Source organism: Triturus cristatus, chromosome 5_1, assembly GCF_964204655.1.
Source record: "Triturus cristatus chromosome 5_1, aTriCri1.1, whole genome shotgun sequence".
In the NCBI taxonomy this organism is placed as follows: Eukaryota; Metazoa; Chordata; class Amphibia; order Caudata; family Salamandridae; genus Triturus; species Triturus cristatus.
The window spans coordinates 632,291,406-632,306,234 of record NC_140587.1 but is presented as its reverse complement, the minus strand read 5'-3'; the positions used below and the strand labels follow the sequence as shown (position 1 = coordinate 632,306,234).

General features: G+C 46.8%; 1 protein-coding gene across 1 annotated transcript in view; it reads left to right on the top strand.

The window, feature by feature from the left end:
• The first annotated feature begins 5,992 nt into the window (after positions 1–5,992).
• SDCBP (syndecan binding protein) overlaps positions 5,993–14,829 on the top strand; it is a 251,955-nt gene continuing 243,118 nt past the window's right edge. Inside the window, exon 1 of the mRNA XM_085605567.1 lies at positions 5,993–6,171. The gene's annotated coding sequence lies outside the window, so the exon portion shown is untranslated. The remainder of the gene's footprint in view (positions 6,172–14,829) is intronic.

The window sequence follows — 14,829 nt, the reverse complement described above, 5'->3', positions numbered from 1 at the left end:
CCGGCTCCTAAGCCTCTTTCCTGTCACTGAAGCGAGAAGAGTAGTTGCAACAGGATGGCGAAACTTTTGAAGACCTACAATAATTGTTTTGAACAAGAAGCAAGGCCAGGACAGCAACTCCTGAGAGACCTGTGGGTAACAGACTCCACGTTTTCACGTTCAGTTGTCTATATTGCCTCTTTGCCCCGAGACTTCAGCAGCACAGACATCACAGCGTAAATCAAAAGCATTCCTAATAAGGAACAGCATCTCACAATAGATAGTGGAACCAGCACCCCGATAGGAGCGGGAGAAAAGGCACCCTACGAGACTTTCCTGAGTCCTGTTGTGTCCTGCTGGACACAGTCTAGTGTTTCTGCCAGCCACTCCCCCGAGGGCTGGCCCACACACACCCCCTCACCCATCCAACACGGGTGTCACCAGTCAGGTGACCCCGCTAATAAAAGGGCCCGGGTGCACGTGCTCGGGGCTAGTCATCCGTACCACCTATCCATGTGTCCGCGTGGTCATTTCCCCATTATGTGGGCCTAGGGCCCAGAACATAACACTGGCGACGAGCGGGTTTCACCCGCGTGTGCAGCCGCCGCTTGTGAAGGTGGCGTGAACGCACTGTGCTGCCCGTGTCTCGGGCGCCCCCTGCAGCTGGCACAGATCGTTTGAAGTCCCGCGGGGCGTATTAAGAGCCCTGGTGTGCAAGTGCGGTGATCGGGAGCTCCACCACGTGGCCGTCGATACATAGCGGCGCCTACACCGACAGTGTCCGGAGACTCCGGCGTGGCGAGAGAGGAGCCGGTGGCAAGCCCTGCCACCTACTTGCTGAGCCCCCAACGGAGGCACGAGCCGAGCGGCGCCCACCCACATCGGCCGCGCTGATCCAGCGGACGCAAGGTGAGCCCCCTGAGAAGCGAGGGAGAAGGGAGTAGCTGCCCGCCTCAGCAAGGAATAGACAGTGTGCCCGCAAGGGGCCAGCCGTCTTCGGTGTCCGCTCAACCCCCAGTGCAGCGCATGTATGAGAGAGGCTGCTGCGGGCGGGGAGAGAAAGGATCAGACAGCGGCCGACGGCAAACTTAGAGATCCCTCGTCGGAGTGCACCGACAGAGCATGGAGGGCCATGTGAGCGACCGTAATGCTGGGCGGGCGCGGCCGGTCCGTGGTGTGCTCATAACCCCGCTCATCAGCAGCAAAGACTAGCCCCAATTCTAAACCACACATCCAAACAAAAATAAATATAAAAGACATTTCTCCAACCTACCGCGCTGTACACAATGGCCGTGGAGCCACAGGGACTGCTGGTGCGAGGCACTGGAGCCCGAGAACGTTCCGGAGTGTCTGCAGCGGCCGTGTAGAGGGGAACACTCAGGGCGAGTTGCCTGTTGGTTCTTGCCTGCAGAGACACGACGAGCTGCAGCAACAAGTTACCGATCGAGATTCCAGGGTGAAAGTAGACTGCCGGGGACAGCGGTAACAAGCCAACAGCACCGCCCAGTGGTCGGAAGTGGTACCGCACCGAAAGGACGACCTCATTGTTTTTCAAAACCAATAAACAGACACTGGCCCAGCCATTCCTACAGCCTCACAATCGTCTACGATACTGCAACCCAAAGGGCTCTCATTTTTAAAGGAGACGAGCTGCCCGGAATGAGGTAAAGCTGGTGACCCCTAGCAAACAGTATAAGCACACCGAGATATAACAGGAAACACTACACCCTCACTCCAGAATTGAGGAGGACAGTAGGATAAGCACATTCAGGGCAGCCAAACCAACTATGCATAAGGAAAGGCGGAAGCGAAAATAAAACAGGACTGGCCCGAAGAGCATGCTGCATCATTCTCCCTCACCAGACCCAGGCACCCTGAAACACCGGAATACAATTTCACGGAGACGCAGAGAGCACAAAGGAAACAGAGAGAGGGTGAGGAGAGCGTCGTGCACGCCACCTGTCATTGGTCTGCCACCTACCCACAAGAAAGTTACCAAGGGTCCCATTCTCCACAGCAGCCATCTCGTAAATTCCTACGGAGACCCAATGCACGACTGCACCAGAGTGGGACAACTCAGACTGTTTTCTAACAGAGAGGCGGTGCAGATGAGCTCAGGGGGAGTCTCCATAGAGAATGCTAATTCTCACGCCTGACTGCTAGGCCCAACGTTGGCAGCCAAGAAAGCTATCCTAGCAGTGAAAAGGAAACTTAGCAACTCCCCCCCCCTACACAAGGGGAAGACCATTTTCATGCTCCTGATAGCAGGACGTCATCACTGAAACAAAGACCAAACTGAGCGAAAGGGCATAAGGACAGAGGAAGTATCGAAGGGCCAAACAAGGTCCAGCGCAGGTGACAGGACGGCGAAATAATAAAGCCCAAGCAGCCACGGCGCACAGGAGAGACCCCCAGGCCGGCAGAGAGAGAAGAGATTCCCCAGGCTGGTGGAGAAAGAAGAAGAGACCACCCAGGCTGGTGGAGAGAGAAGAAGAGACTCCACAGACCAGTGGAGAGAGAAGAGACCCCCAGGCTAGTGGAGAGAAGAAGAGACCCCCAGGCCGGTGGAGAGAGTGAGAGACCCCCCAGGCTGGTGGAGAGAGAAGAAGAGACCCCACGGACCGGTGGAGAGAGAAAAAGAGACCCACAGGCTGGTGGAGAGAAGAAGAGAATCCCCAGGCTGGTGGAGAGAGAGAGACCCCCGACCAGGAGAGGGAGAGACACCCTGATGCCACTACCAATGCATCCCGTCGCAGTAAAGAGAACCTGGCTGATATTTCTCAGAAAAGTAAGAGACTAGCATATACACTAGGTGTGGCAAGTGACCACCACAGAAAGGAAAAGCAAGTAGACAGCACCACTGCTGCCAGAGCAGAGGCAAGGAAAAGAGGAGACGGAAGGGCGATTACCCGCCATCTGCAAAGCACCAAGGAAATTCCCAGAAGGGAGAGGGGCCCTGTGTGGTCCGAAAGCAGGAGGAAGAGAGTTTGTAATCACCCAACCTGCATCACAATCGCCCAGCAGGGAGCTAGTGATTATTCAGGGAGTGCCCCCGCTATTGCCTTAAAGACTGTGGTGTGCAACGGTCCATTTGCAGGCAGGAGGAGAGTCCAGCACTCCGAGTGGCGCGTCACCACTACTGACGCAAGAACAGGGAGATAATTACCTCCCACAGCAACCCTAAATCACAGCCGGACTATACGGATCCCTCAAAGCACGCCTACAAGATGCCCTATCCTACCTGACCGGACCGGTGAGAGATCGGTGGCGGGAGCAAATGTATAGCCCAGAGAACACAACGGAGCGAGCAGGAGGTCCCTGTGAGATTTCGTGGCCCTATCGCCACATTTCAGAGTAGGTGTAGAAGCGACTTGCATTGCGCGGCTACTGCAACACGATGCCACTGCAACACTATGCCATTGCAGCACGATGCCACTGCAACATGATGCCATTGCAGCACGATGTCACTGCAACACGATGCCATTGCAGCATGATGCCACTGCAACACAATGCCATTGCAGCACGATGCCACTGCAACACGATGTCATTGCAGCAAGATGCCACTGCAGCAAAATGCCACTGCAGCAAGAAGCGACCTGCATTACAAGTCTGTCGACACATTTTAGAGAAGATAAGGAGTGGCGAGATATAGGACAGTGAAAGTCCTATTCCAGGAAAACGGACGACAACAAGTGAGCAGTGGGAATCAACGAAAGGGGACTAGAACAAGTACTCGCACGATCACCTGAGTGCACCATCTAAGATATGACAGCCACTGGGGTGGGGTGACATCATTCTTCATAGTGACCGTCATCCACCTGTCGCCGGCTGCTTAAAGGAAAGGGCATCCCTGTTCTACTTACACAAATGCCAAATCAGAAGAACTGCACCAAGTGTCCGACGAGTATCATGACTGCCAAGATTCGCCAGTCATCCCTACTCACTGCTAGTTATCACCAGATGTGGTGCGAGTCGTCTCATGGCATCCACGCCATATCTGTCATGTGCATCACTACCATCCTTGGAGCTTCAAGTACAACACCTGGAGTCCCACACCACTTGCCAGAACAATCGACGATCCGAAAATGCAGTGACCATCCGTTTAACCGGCGCATGTTCTGATCCTGGTAGCGAGGGCATGTTTCTGACCAAGACACATCCACCCCTGAAGTTTGCACGAGTGACGAGGCAGTGGCTCCAGAGTCAGAGCCCATATGCAGTCCCAGGGCAACTCATCCAAGGGGCCTCCCAGAGCGTGAGAGATGGACTTTACTGTGCCCCACCAATGGATTCCAGGAAGTAGCCAGGCCATCTAACCGAGAATTTCAACAGGTCACAGAATGCCAAGTCTGTCGTCAAAGGGTCAAGCGACGCAATCGTCCGGTGTGGCAGTGGACTCATCTATACGCTCCTGATGCACCCATGTTGAACAATAAACACCAATCGCCTCACAGCAAGAGTATGCTGGACTGATGAACATCTCGTAGGTGGACCATTCCTCAACTGAAGCGAAGCCGAAAGGTCCGGATATCATAAGCACTGTGTTCGTCCCCAGATATACCTGGTTAAAGTATGGACATGTGCCAAGATGTCTTGATGCTCACAGCTGCACCTGTCCACCGCTGTCCTGCGAACTACATCTCTGAACTGTGAGGCTTCCATTTCTTTTAGTTTTTTTTTTTTCTCATTTTCTTTCCATAGGTTGGACGCTTTTGTTTGTTGTTTTTTCGTTTTATTAAAATTTGGGAGGAATGTTGTGTCCTGCTGGACACAGTCTAGTGTTTCTGCCAGCCACTCCCCCGAGGGCTGGCCCACACACACCCCCTCACCCATCCAACACGGGTGTCACCAGTCAGGTGACCCCGCTAATAAAAGGGCCCGGGTGCACGTGCTCGGGGCTAGTCATCCGTACCACCTATCCATGTGTCCGCGTGGTCATTTCCCCATTATGTGGGCCTAGGGCCCAGAACATAACAAGTCCTGCAGTCTGAACCCTTGCATCCTGTGCTCTTTAGTGATACGTCAATGCCTGGACATAGGTGAAAGTGGCCCAATATCGTGCGTGACAGTTCCAGAAAGTCCTGGTGATTTAGCCAAATACCATTTTAGCATGATAGATTTTTAAATTCCAGTCTTAAACGGAAAACGTGAAACTGAAAGCAGCATCATTCGTAGTGTTTTGGCGCACACGCCAGGACTGGCTAAAGGTGTAACTCGTGGCATGGATATTATTTTTTCAATTGTAGCCCTTTGATGTTTCTAAAATGCTCCGCTTTTTTTTTATATTACTCCGGTCACCCTAGCCCTTTGCATAGTGGGATACCTAACTAGGCTCTTACCATGCTGGGAGGCAAAATTAAAAGCACCACTGCTGTTCATTTGAAAGCTACAACGGGGAAAATAGGCCAATTAGCCGCTATATCACACGATTCAATTACTGTTCTCCTGACTTAAAGCCAATGTCCTCACTGCCCATAGCGTCACCACCCGGCTCTTTCTTCAGTGACTCCAGAATACCATACAAAGACGAACCACTGAAAGTGAAACCCAACAGGTAAGAAAGAGTTCAATAAAATTAACAAGAGTGGCATGACGTGTTTAAACTAAAGGATTGAGTTATGGCGCTGGTGTGAAATGTGAGAAGCTAACCCCAAACGGAAGGGTCGTTTATCATCCACCTTGAAAGATCGCCACTCACGATAGGAAAATACTATGCAAAGGACCAGATGAGTAACACCTCTCCAAAAATTTCCCTAGCAGTTCGTTAAACGAAGCAGAAATGTATTGTTTGTGTCGGGATCACTGCCAGGTACATTCTATGTATACAAAGGTTTTACCATAATCATACTGCGAGTCTGCGACCCCGAATCTTCTTGTGCCACCCACCAGGATTACAACCAATCACGTACGAGTAAACATATTCTATTAGTGGCTGGAACCTGTAGAAATCATGGATTGGTTGGAGATTGCTTCTGGCAGGATTGGTTAAATGTTTTTTGGTCGCGTTATTCATTGGTTGAAGTGGCTCGGAGACTGTACTCTACTTTTGGATTGGATGAGAAAACCCTGCCAACTGCTTCTCAAGAATGCTTCTTGAGTGTACGTGATCGCGCACGTCACGGGCACCGGATAAAATTGCAGTCCAGCCGTACGAGCTCTTGGCCTCCTCCGACCCAACTAACTCTAAGCCAGGTAGGAAGAATGTATCTGGTTTCCAGGAATCATAGGCTCTTCTTGTTATTTTGAGTAATTGAAATGTTGACGGGCAGGAATGGTAGCTTCCTCAGCCCCAAACTCCTTTGGTTTCTGTGTCCATCCCCCCCCCCTCCTCCCCTCCATCACCGCAGGAACTGTACTTAAAACGGAAGGCGCATATTTTTTTGCACCCTTCCCGTAGATGCAGAAACAGGTGACTAGTTTAGTCATGTCACTCGCCTTCCCTTTCTTTGAAAGGGACAGTAATCTAATTATTTTTGTGTATACTTACGTTTTGTTCCTTGTGATCCTTTCACTTGCTTCGAGCACAGTAAACAGCGTTACGGAGGTCCTCTGAATAATTTATTACAGCTAATGTGCCGTGTTTGCAGTACAGTCTGTACAGGAGATGAGAACAGTGTGCTTAAATATTTTTTCTGGCATAGCAGAGCGCCCTGCAAAATGTATAACGGTTTCCAATGGAGTGAGATCAGTGACCTAGAGTTACCCTAGTAGTAGGGTACCTGTTTGCCACTTATAATTCCTGCTGCTATTCGATTAAATGTATTGCGCAATTGCGGAGTGGTGTAGGTACGCTAAATTAGGAAATAAATTAGTGCAGATACTCAGTACATCTCTGTTAAAAGCGCTGAGTGTTAAAGAGCAGCTCTGCCCAGGTACTGCAACGGCAGACTAGGTTGAAGCGGCGATGGTCCAGGATCACTGGCTTCTCTGACTGTCCCAAAGGGTGCTGTGTACACGGCTGGCTCGTGAACTGATTAGATAAGCCCCACATCAAAAGCAGCACAGAGAAATCTATACCTGTGCTCGGGGCTTTAAGTGGGATTAAAAAACTGAGGGGGTCTCTGATAGGGGCGGGACTGCTGTAGTTGGAGGGCGTGGCTTAAAACACAAAAGCTAAACATCTGCGCTTAGTATAGTGTGCCGCCCAATTGGTATTTTGGTGCTTCTGTCCATTCATCCATCTATCTATAGATATATATTACACAACAAGTATCATTACACCTACAACTAGCCAGGGCTATTGGCTTTGTCAATGGTTGTAAGTTGCATAAGATAAATAAGCAACAACTGTCACTTCGTTGTCTATAATATTGAAAATGCTACTTGCGGGCAAGGTTGTGGCGTAAGGCTAGAGAAGCTGACCTGCGAGTTCCGGTTCAAGCCTCGTGTTGGCTCAATCAACATCCTGTGATTTAAAAAGTGAATATGCCTTTGTATAATGTAACCAGTGCTCATGAAACGCGCGCTAAATTTGCACTATATAAAACTGAAAAACGAGTTTCTTTGACATTACATCAAAGGCAGTGCCGGGTTGTACTGTTGCATAGTTAAGGTTTTTTTTTTCACCCTGAGAGTAAATGGAGAGCCTGATAGGGACCCTTCCTTCTCAGCACCTGCTTAGCACCAGCAGGACCCGGCCCACTCAAAGCCCTGTCTGTACATAAAACAAAGTATTGACCATACCGATAGCTGGGTTTGTGGAACACTTGAAGAACGCCCGCGGCCGCTTCCCGCCCTTGACCTTTACATGAGGCCCCCCTGGTGAACAGCAGCATGAGCTTCTGTTTTGTTGCTGATCCCTAATATTCAGAACAGGGCAAACATTTATTAACCTGCAAATGACTGCTTGCCCGTTTATTTATAATTTTTTTTAGACATATTTACACAATCCCAGACCACCTATCTCCACCCTGCTGGCATCAGTGCGGCCCTTGGTGACACTATAGACTGTACTTTGTGACCCCATGGCAAATATCTGTGAGTACCCATGTGGTTAACTCTAACTCTTGGGCAATGTGCTCGCTTGTGGGTATAGCCAGCTTGGCGCTATCCTTTCCAGCACCAATATGTCCAAGTCTCATGGCTCACTCCCCTGGCAAAGCTGTCCACTTTCTGTCACCCAGTCCTTGCACCGCTCGTTTGAAGGCTAACACTAGGACACCACCCACTCACCACATGTTCTCAAACAACCTTTCCCACACATCCTGTTCACTGCAGCCACATAACACATCCCTCATCTGCAGTCAGTGAATCGTAAGACAGACAGCAACGACTATGCCCCGTTCCCTATCGATGTAGCAATGTAGCACCACGTGAAAGGCGTGCATTGGGCCACATTAATGGCAGGCCAATCGTGAGACTTACTTTCTGTCCAGTCACACTTGGGCCTTTATGGAAGCGGATCCTACATGCTTGCTTTCTCTTTATCATGGCTTTCTTGCTAGTCCCTTTCTTCTGCCCATTTCGCTCATACTTAGTGTCTCATCTCACGCTCTCCATCTCTTTGTACAGCCATACCTATTCCTTTCACTTTGCATTTAGAGAAGTAAATACCTTTACATTAACTGTGCACATTCAGCGATTAGAAAAGCAAACGTAAAGCATGTTTTTTGCAGTTCTGAAGTGAAATGGAAACAGATTTTAATAGGATCAAAACAAGTCACTTTTGTTGAGTGATGGACAAATGGTAAATATTTACTAGAACCTGATTTCCACACACCATTTGTGTGCAATATAATTTTATCAGTAAGAGTGATTGTGTACATTTAGTGCCCATTTCAGTGGAAAATGTGGTGTCTGTAAATGACAGTGCATCACCACACGAGGCATTAGTTACATCAAAAAATCGCCCACTTCATGTCTGTTAAAGTTAGATGAGTTTTTCTTTGCAAAACAAGGAGAGGGGCTCAATAAAGTCCAAAGAGAGAGAGCACCAATAACTATTTAGTTAAAAAGATTTTTCTCTTTGAGCTGGTATAGACAAATTATGTCACATGAAAAGTCCTTGCATCATTCATCCACTTGCACGCTTCCAAACTCAGTTGTGAATACCCCACGTGAAATGTTGGAAAATTAACAATAAAAGAAGCCTATTTTTAGTAAAAAAACATCAGTAGAAGTTTATTGACATATTAAAAGAAATTTTTTCCATGATCACATCACATCAGATAAAATAGTCACAGACAAATGACTACGAATCATACCACAACCAAGATAGTACAAAAACAATATATGTTATACCTAAAGACACACACAATTGTACAAAATTGATGCTTTTGGTACAAAAAATAAAAAACAAAAACCTGTAAACAATTATAAAATAGGAGGAGCAGTTACAGACACCCAGATTTGTGTCTTGGATGTGTGGATTTGTGATTACGGTAAACAGAGACAATGTGACAGTACACCCTAGTTACTTGAAGTTCTGTTCCGAAACAAATTCCACCCAACAATCTATGCGTCGACGCGTTTCGGTGGTGTACAATGATAAAAACCACCTTCCTCAGGACTGACAAATGTAATCCTCCACGGAATAACTTTAGTAGTAATTCTTTTATGTCGCAATAAAAATCGCTGACAAATGGCTTTGGAATTAGGGACCAGTCTATAAATGACTTATAACTGTATCTTAGGCCGATTAAATATGGCCTCACTTCATATAGGGGGTCATGTAAGTTGTTTAGGCATTTCACGATGTATGTTTAAAAGTTAGAGGATTCCAAATACAATGCATTGTACTTCATAGATGGCACGATCCTTTATGTGGGCGCACCAGTTTAATCATCTGTTAGAGTGCCAATACGCCGTTTGTTTAAGCCGTCCTATTAGGGCAAGAGGGTAGTTTCCTGGTGCGCCTGGTTCTGGGTGCGGCTCAATCGCTCAAAGTACGCGTTTGAAAAAACGTCGTAGGGTTCACACCACAAGACGAGTGGCGTGAACCCTACGACGTTTTTTCAAACGCGTACTTTGAGCGATTGAGCCGCACCCAGAACCAGGCGCACCAGGAAACTACCCTCTTGCCCTAATAGGACGGCTTAAACGGCGTATTGGCACTCTAACAGATTATTAAACTGGTGCGCCCACATAAAGGATCGTGCCATCTATGAAGTACAACGCATTGTATTTGGAATCCTCTAACTTTTAAACATACATCGTGAAATGCCTAAACAACTTACATGACCCCCTATATGAAGTGAGGCCATATTTAATCGGCCTAAGATACAGTTATACGTCATTTATAGACTGGTCCCTAATTCCAAAGCCATTTGTCAGCGATTTTTATTGCGACATAAAAGAATTACTACTAAAGTTATTCCGTGGAGGATTATATTTGTCAGTCCTGAGGAAGGTGGTTTTTATCATTGTACACCACCGAAACGCGTCAACGCATAGATTGTTGGGTGGAATTTGTTTCGGAACAGAACTTCAAGTAACTAGGGTGTACTGTCACATTGTCTCTGTTTACCGTAATCACAAATCCACACATCCAAGACACAAATCTTGGTGTCTGTAACTGCTCCTCCTATTTTATAATTGTTTACAGGTTTTTGTTTTTTATTTTTTGTACCAAAAGTATCAATTTTGTACAATTGTGTGTGTCTTTAGGTATAACATATATTGTTTTTGTACTATCTTGGTTGTGGTATGATTCTTAGTCATTTGTCTGTGACTATTTTATCTGATGTGATGTGATCATGGAAAAAATTTCTTTTAATATGTCAAACTTCTACTGATGTTTTTTTTTTACTAAAAATAGGCTTCTTTTATTGATAATTTTCCAACATTTCACGTGGGGTATTCACAACTGAGTTTGGAAGCGTGCAAGTGGATGAATGATGCAAGGACTTTTCATGTGACATAATTTGTCTATACCAGCTCAAAGAGAAAAATCTTTTTAACTAAAAAGTTAGATGAGTCACAAAAGTTTGTCATTCTAAAAATTGGGCTGTGGTTCTAAAACGTTTAGGAAGTACTACCTTAGAGGGTAATTAAATGCCTCTGGTGCTATGGGGTTACTCAAAGCTTGTGTGTGACACCATAGTTAAGTTGCTTTATGACCTAATTGACTGCCTTCTGTTGATGGGGAAGAGACCAGCAACACAAAGGGTGGTTGGACCCTTGGAGTGGAGACTGACATTTAGGGCTTCTAGAAAATAGTTATTGCTGATCACAGATCTTGGTGGGAGTTGTAATTTTCCTCTCGTTTAGATCTTCAGTAAACTCCTAAACTATTTTTCATTGAGTCTCCATATGCATAATTCAGAAGATTTTGGGTAGGGGCTTGCCATGATGAGCAGTGGAAGGAGAGACGAGAGCCACTCTGAATACATAGGACAACGACGACAAGCAGAAAGTAAAAGTACATTGGAAAGTTATTAGCAGGTTATAGTACTTTTGTTATATTAAGCAAGTAAAAAAGAAAGGGAGTGGGCTGCTTGTCATTTATTTAATTATTCTTTGTGAGGGCACCGGTCAAACTGTGATGTATCTTGCTGACATGCCAGGGTGGCCATAAAGAAGCTTTGCATATGTTCGTTTCTGTGCTTTGACATAAAATTCACAGTAGCCATCATCAGCTTACAATATCCACAAAAACTTGAACTAAACATATTGGGCATGTCTCCGGTGCATGCTGTAGGGCTATTTTGTCTAAAGTTCATATTCTCTTATAATTATACTGTGAGGAGGCACCACAATCATTAGTGAAAGCACAGCAATCCTGAGCCTGTGGTTTGATTACTGTGTTTCACATTACACATCTTGTGTTGTATGCTGCAGGTTTCTGACTAATTACTTACCGATCGTTAGAGAGCCAGAGAAAGATATGCTTGGGTCCTATGAAAAATCTGCATCCGAACAGTAAAGCCTATTAGGGGCTCAAAATTTAACAGCCACTTGTTGGGATAGGCGATAAACTGGGTAAGACATTTGAAATCCTTGTGTGACAGGCCCACAGAGGAAAAAGTGAGGGGGGGGGCGCGTCCGCGGGAGGGGGGGGGAGGTGTTGATTCTCGATAAGCTTCCGATCTTTAACATACTTCTAGGGAAGGGTAGGAGAGGTCAAGGAGGGGGCTGGATGGCTTTCAAGTGGTTTCGGAAGGGTCATGGGTGAGCCATGGGGATGTTATACATAACCCATCGGGGGGGGGGGGGGGGGGGGCTTTGGTTGTTGTCCATAAGCTTCAAGAAGGGAAACCAAGTGGTTTCAAATAGGTCAACTTTATCTTGAACCCAATAAACAGCTTTTTCGTAGGACGCAACTTTACACATTTCAGCTAACGTGTGTGGGGTATGTGAGGAGAACGCCAGTGGTGCAGGATGCTAAGTTTGGCTGTGGTCAATTGCTGTTGTTAGCAGTCACTTGTCAGGCATATCAAATGTATTGTGTACCAGAATCAACACCACGTTCTCTGGAGCAGGGGGGGGATAGTTCAAGGACAAGCCTGAGATTATTGCCTATGCGGGACCAAAGTTAGGAGATATTGGGACAGTCACAGAGAATATGATTCGTATCGCAGTCCGACTTTGTGCATCTCCAGCAATGTGTGTGGCGGAGAAGGCCAGAGGCAATGGGTTTCGGAGGCAGGGGGGGTGAGTGGGGGTGGTCCAGTACCAGTTTTGAAGAGGCAGAATTTCATTCTAACTGCGCATGCCCCTTTATCAAGATCGCTATCACCTCCTTCAAGTCGTCATCGGTGCATGGTGCTTTGCCAGTGTGTGCAAAGGAGAGACTGTAACGGGTGAGAATTAAGGTGTTGAACCAATAGGCTGTAGAAGCCAGACATGACTCCTTTGTGTTCCCCAAATAGCCAAATATTGTTGAATGGGAAAGTCTTGGATGTTCTACTGTCTGGGCCCTCAGCGTACTCCGGAGGCAGTGTAGAAGTTGCAAATAGCACCACAGTTATGATTGACGTAATAGGAACTCTTCCCGTAAAGATGCAAAGGATTTCAGCTCTCAATCATGAACAATAACGTCAAAAGTCCCTATCCCCATTGCTTCTCATTCTTTCCACATCAGAAGATGACCACTCACCTAGATGGCTGCATTGTTCCTTGTGGTAGCTTGAGGTGTAGTCTGGCAAAACTATGTAGGAATTTGTGAGAGTAGTTCCAGACCATTACCATTGTTTGTGTGACGGGATTGGGTGTCAGTGTAGAGGGTGTTTTGTGGCTGTAGATGATATCCAGGCCAGGTCTACCATGGATCATGGTGTGTTCCAAACAAACCCAAAATGGAGTTTCTGGGACACTTGAGTCGATCTAAGACATCTGTGACAGGGGTATGTCACAATAGTAGTGTTATTTGCAGGGTACTTTTAGGTCATCTGATTTCCTGTAAGCAATCAATTTAAAGAAGGACAGACATGGGTCTTGTATCGCCCTGTATGTATGACTTTATACCTGTTGTCTATTACCCGATGTGTGGAGTGTCTAAACCAGGAGAGGCAGCATTCCTAGAATGTGAAAGTTAAGGGCTACCACCATTTTTAGTGCTTGCATTCTCCTCCAGAGGGATAGGTTGATACACCTCCCATTTTAAAAGTTCACCATTGGTTTGCTAAAAAGAGGGTCCAAATTATTGGAGACCCTGCCCTCTAGGACTCTGTTGATAAGGATACCCAAGTACTTAAGTCATTGTGGTAGGCTTCCTCTGTCGTGACATAGGTAGTGCTTCACCTTTGCACCTGTTAATTCTGTAGTCTGGTATAGAGCAGGATTAGATAAGTGACAGGCTGGAAATGATTTGTCCACGCCTGTAAGTGTAAGCAGAATGTCCTCCGCATACAGAAGTATCTTGGCCATGCCTGCGGTGCTGGGTATGCCCGTGATCTGGAGAGACTGGCAGATAGCTGCCTCCAAAGGTTCCATGGCCAGGAGAAACAGGGGTGAGAGCGGGCAGCCCTTTCTTGCCCCCCTTAAGGACTGGGAAAGTATCCGACTGAAATCCGCCAAGGTTGATCTGAGCAGTGGGGTTGGTGTTAAATCAGTGGGCGTTTGAAATGAAGTTTCCCCTAAAGCCCAATTGGTGGAGGATTCTGAACAGATACCTCCATTGTATACGGTCAAACGCCTTCTCTGCATCGAGAGAGGACAGCGGCAGCCTCCAGGGATAATTAGGAAGCCATAAGAGGTGAGCTAAATTACAAAGGTGGTTACGTAAACATCGTCCCGGGACACATCGCACCTGTGTGTCATGTATTTGGCTAAGAATAAACTATTTGAGCCGCTTGCTAAAATCTTGTTGTCCGTGTTTAGGAGAGACATTGGAAGGTAGCTTCCACAAAGCAGGGATCTTTACCCAGTTATGGCAGAACTGTGATCACCGCTGTGTTGGTGATCAGGGAAAGAGACTCCGTTTTTTTTTTGTTCTTTCTCCCCGCCACCCCTGCGTCATATAGACTGGATGTGGTAGGAGTAGCAAAGAGAGCCTCTGTTCCAACATCCTGGGATGTTTGTAGGTACTGTATTAAGCTGGAGCAGGCTTACAGGCAATGTCCTGCACATGTATTTTACTAACCGCCCATCATTAATAAACTTTAGCAGAAATAGGTGGCAGTGTATGTCTCCTCAAAAACGGTCCCTATTTTCCACTCCATCCCTAGCCCGGTTTCTTCACCGTCCTCTTAGGAAGTCTTTGCTTTTGTAAAGTAAAGAAGTTGCAATTTTCAAGCTCACCTTAATTAGCTGTATTATTTCTGTCCAGATGTTGAATAACTTTTTCAAGGATCTAGACACAGTACTGAATTTTATCCTGTCCAGTGGTCCTCTACAGCTTTAACCTAAACACAAGAAAAAACTTGCATATTCCTAATTTTTAGCCACTGGTTCACACAGCAATCCCTTGAT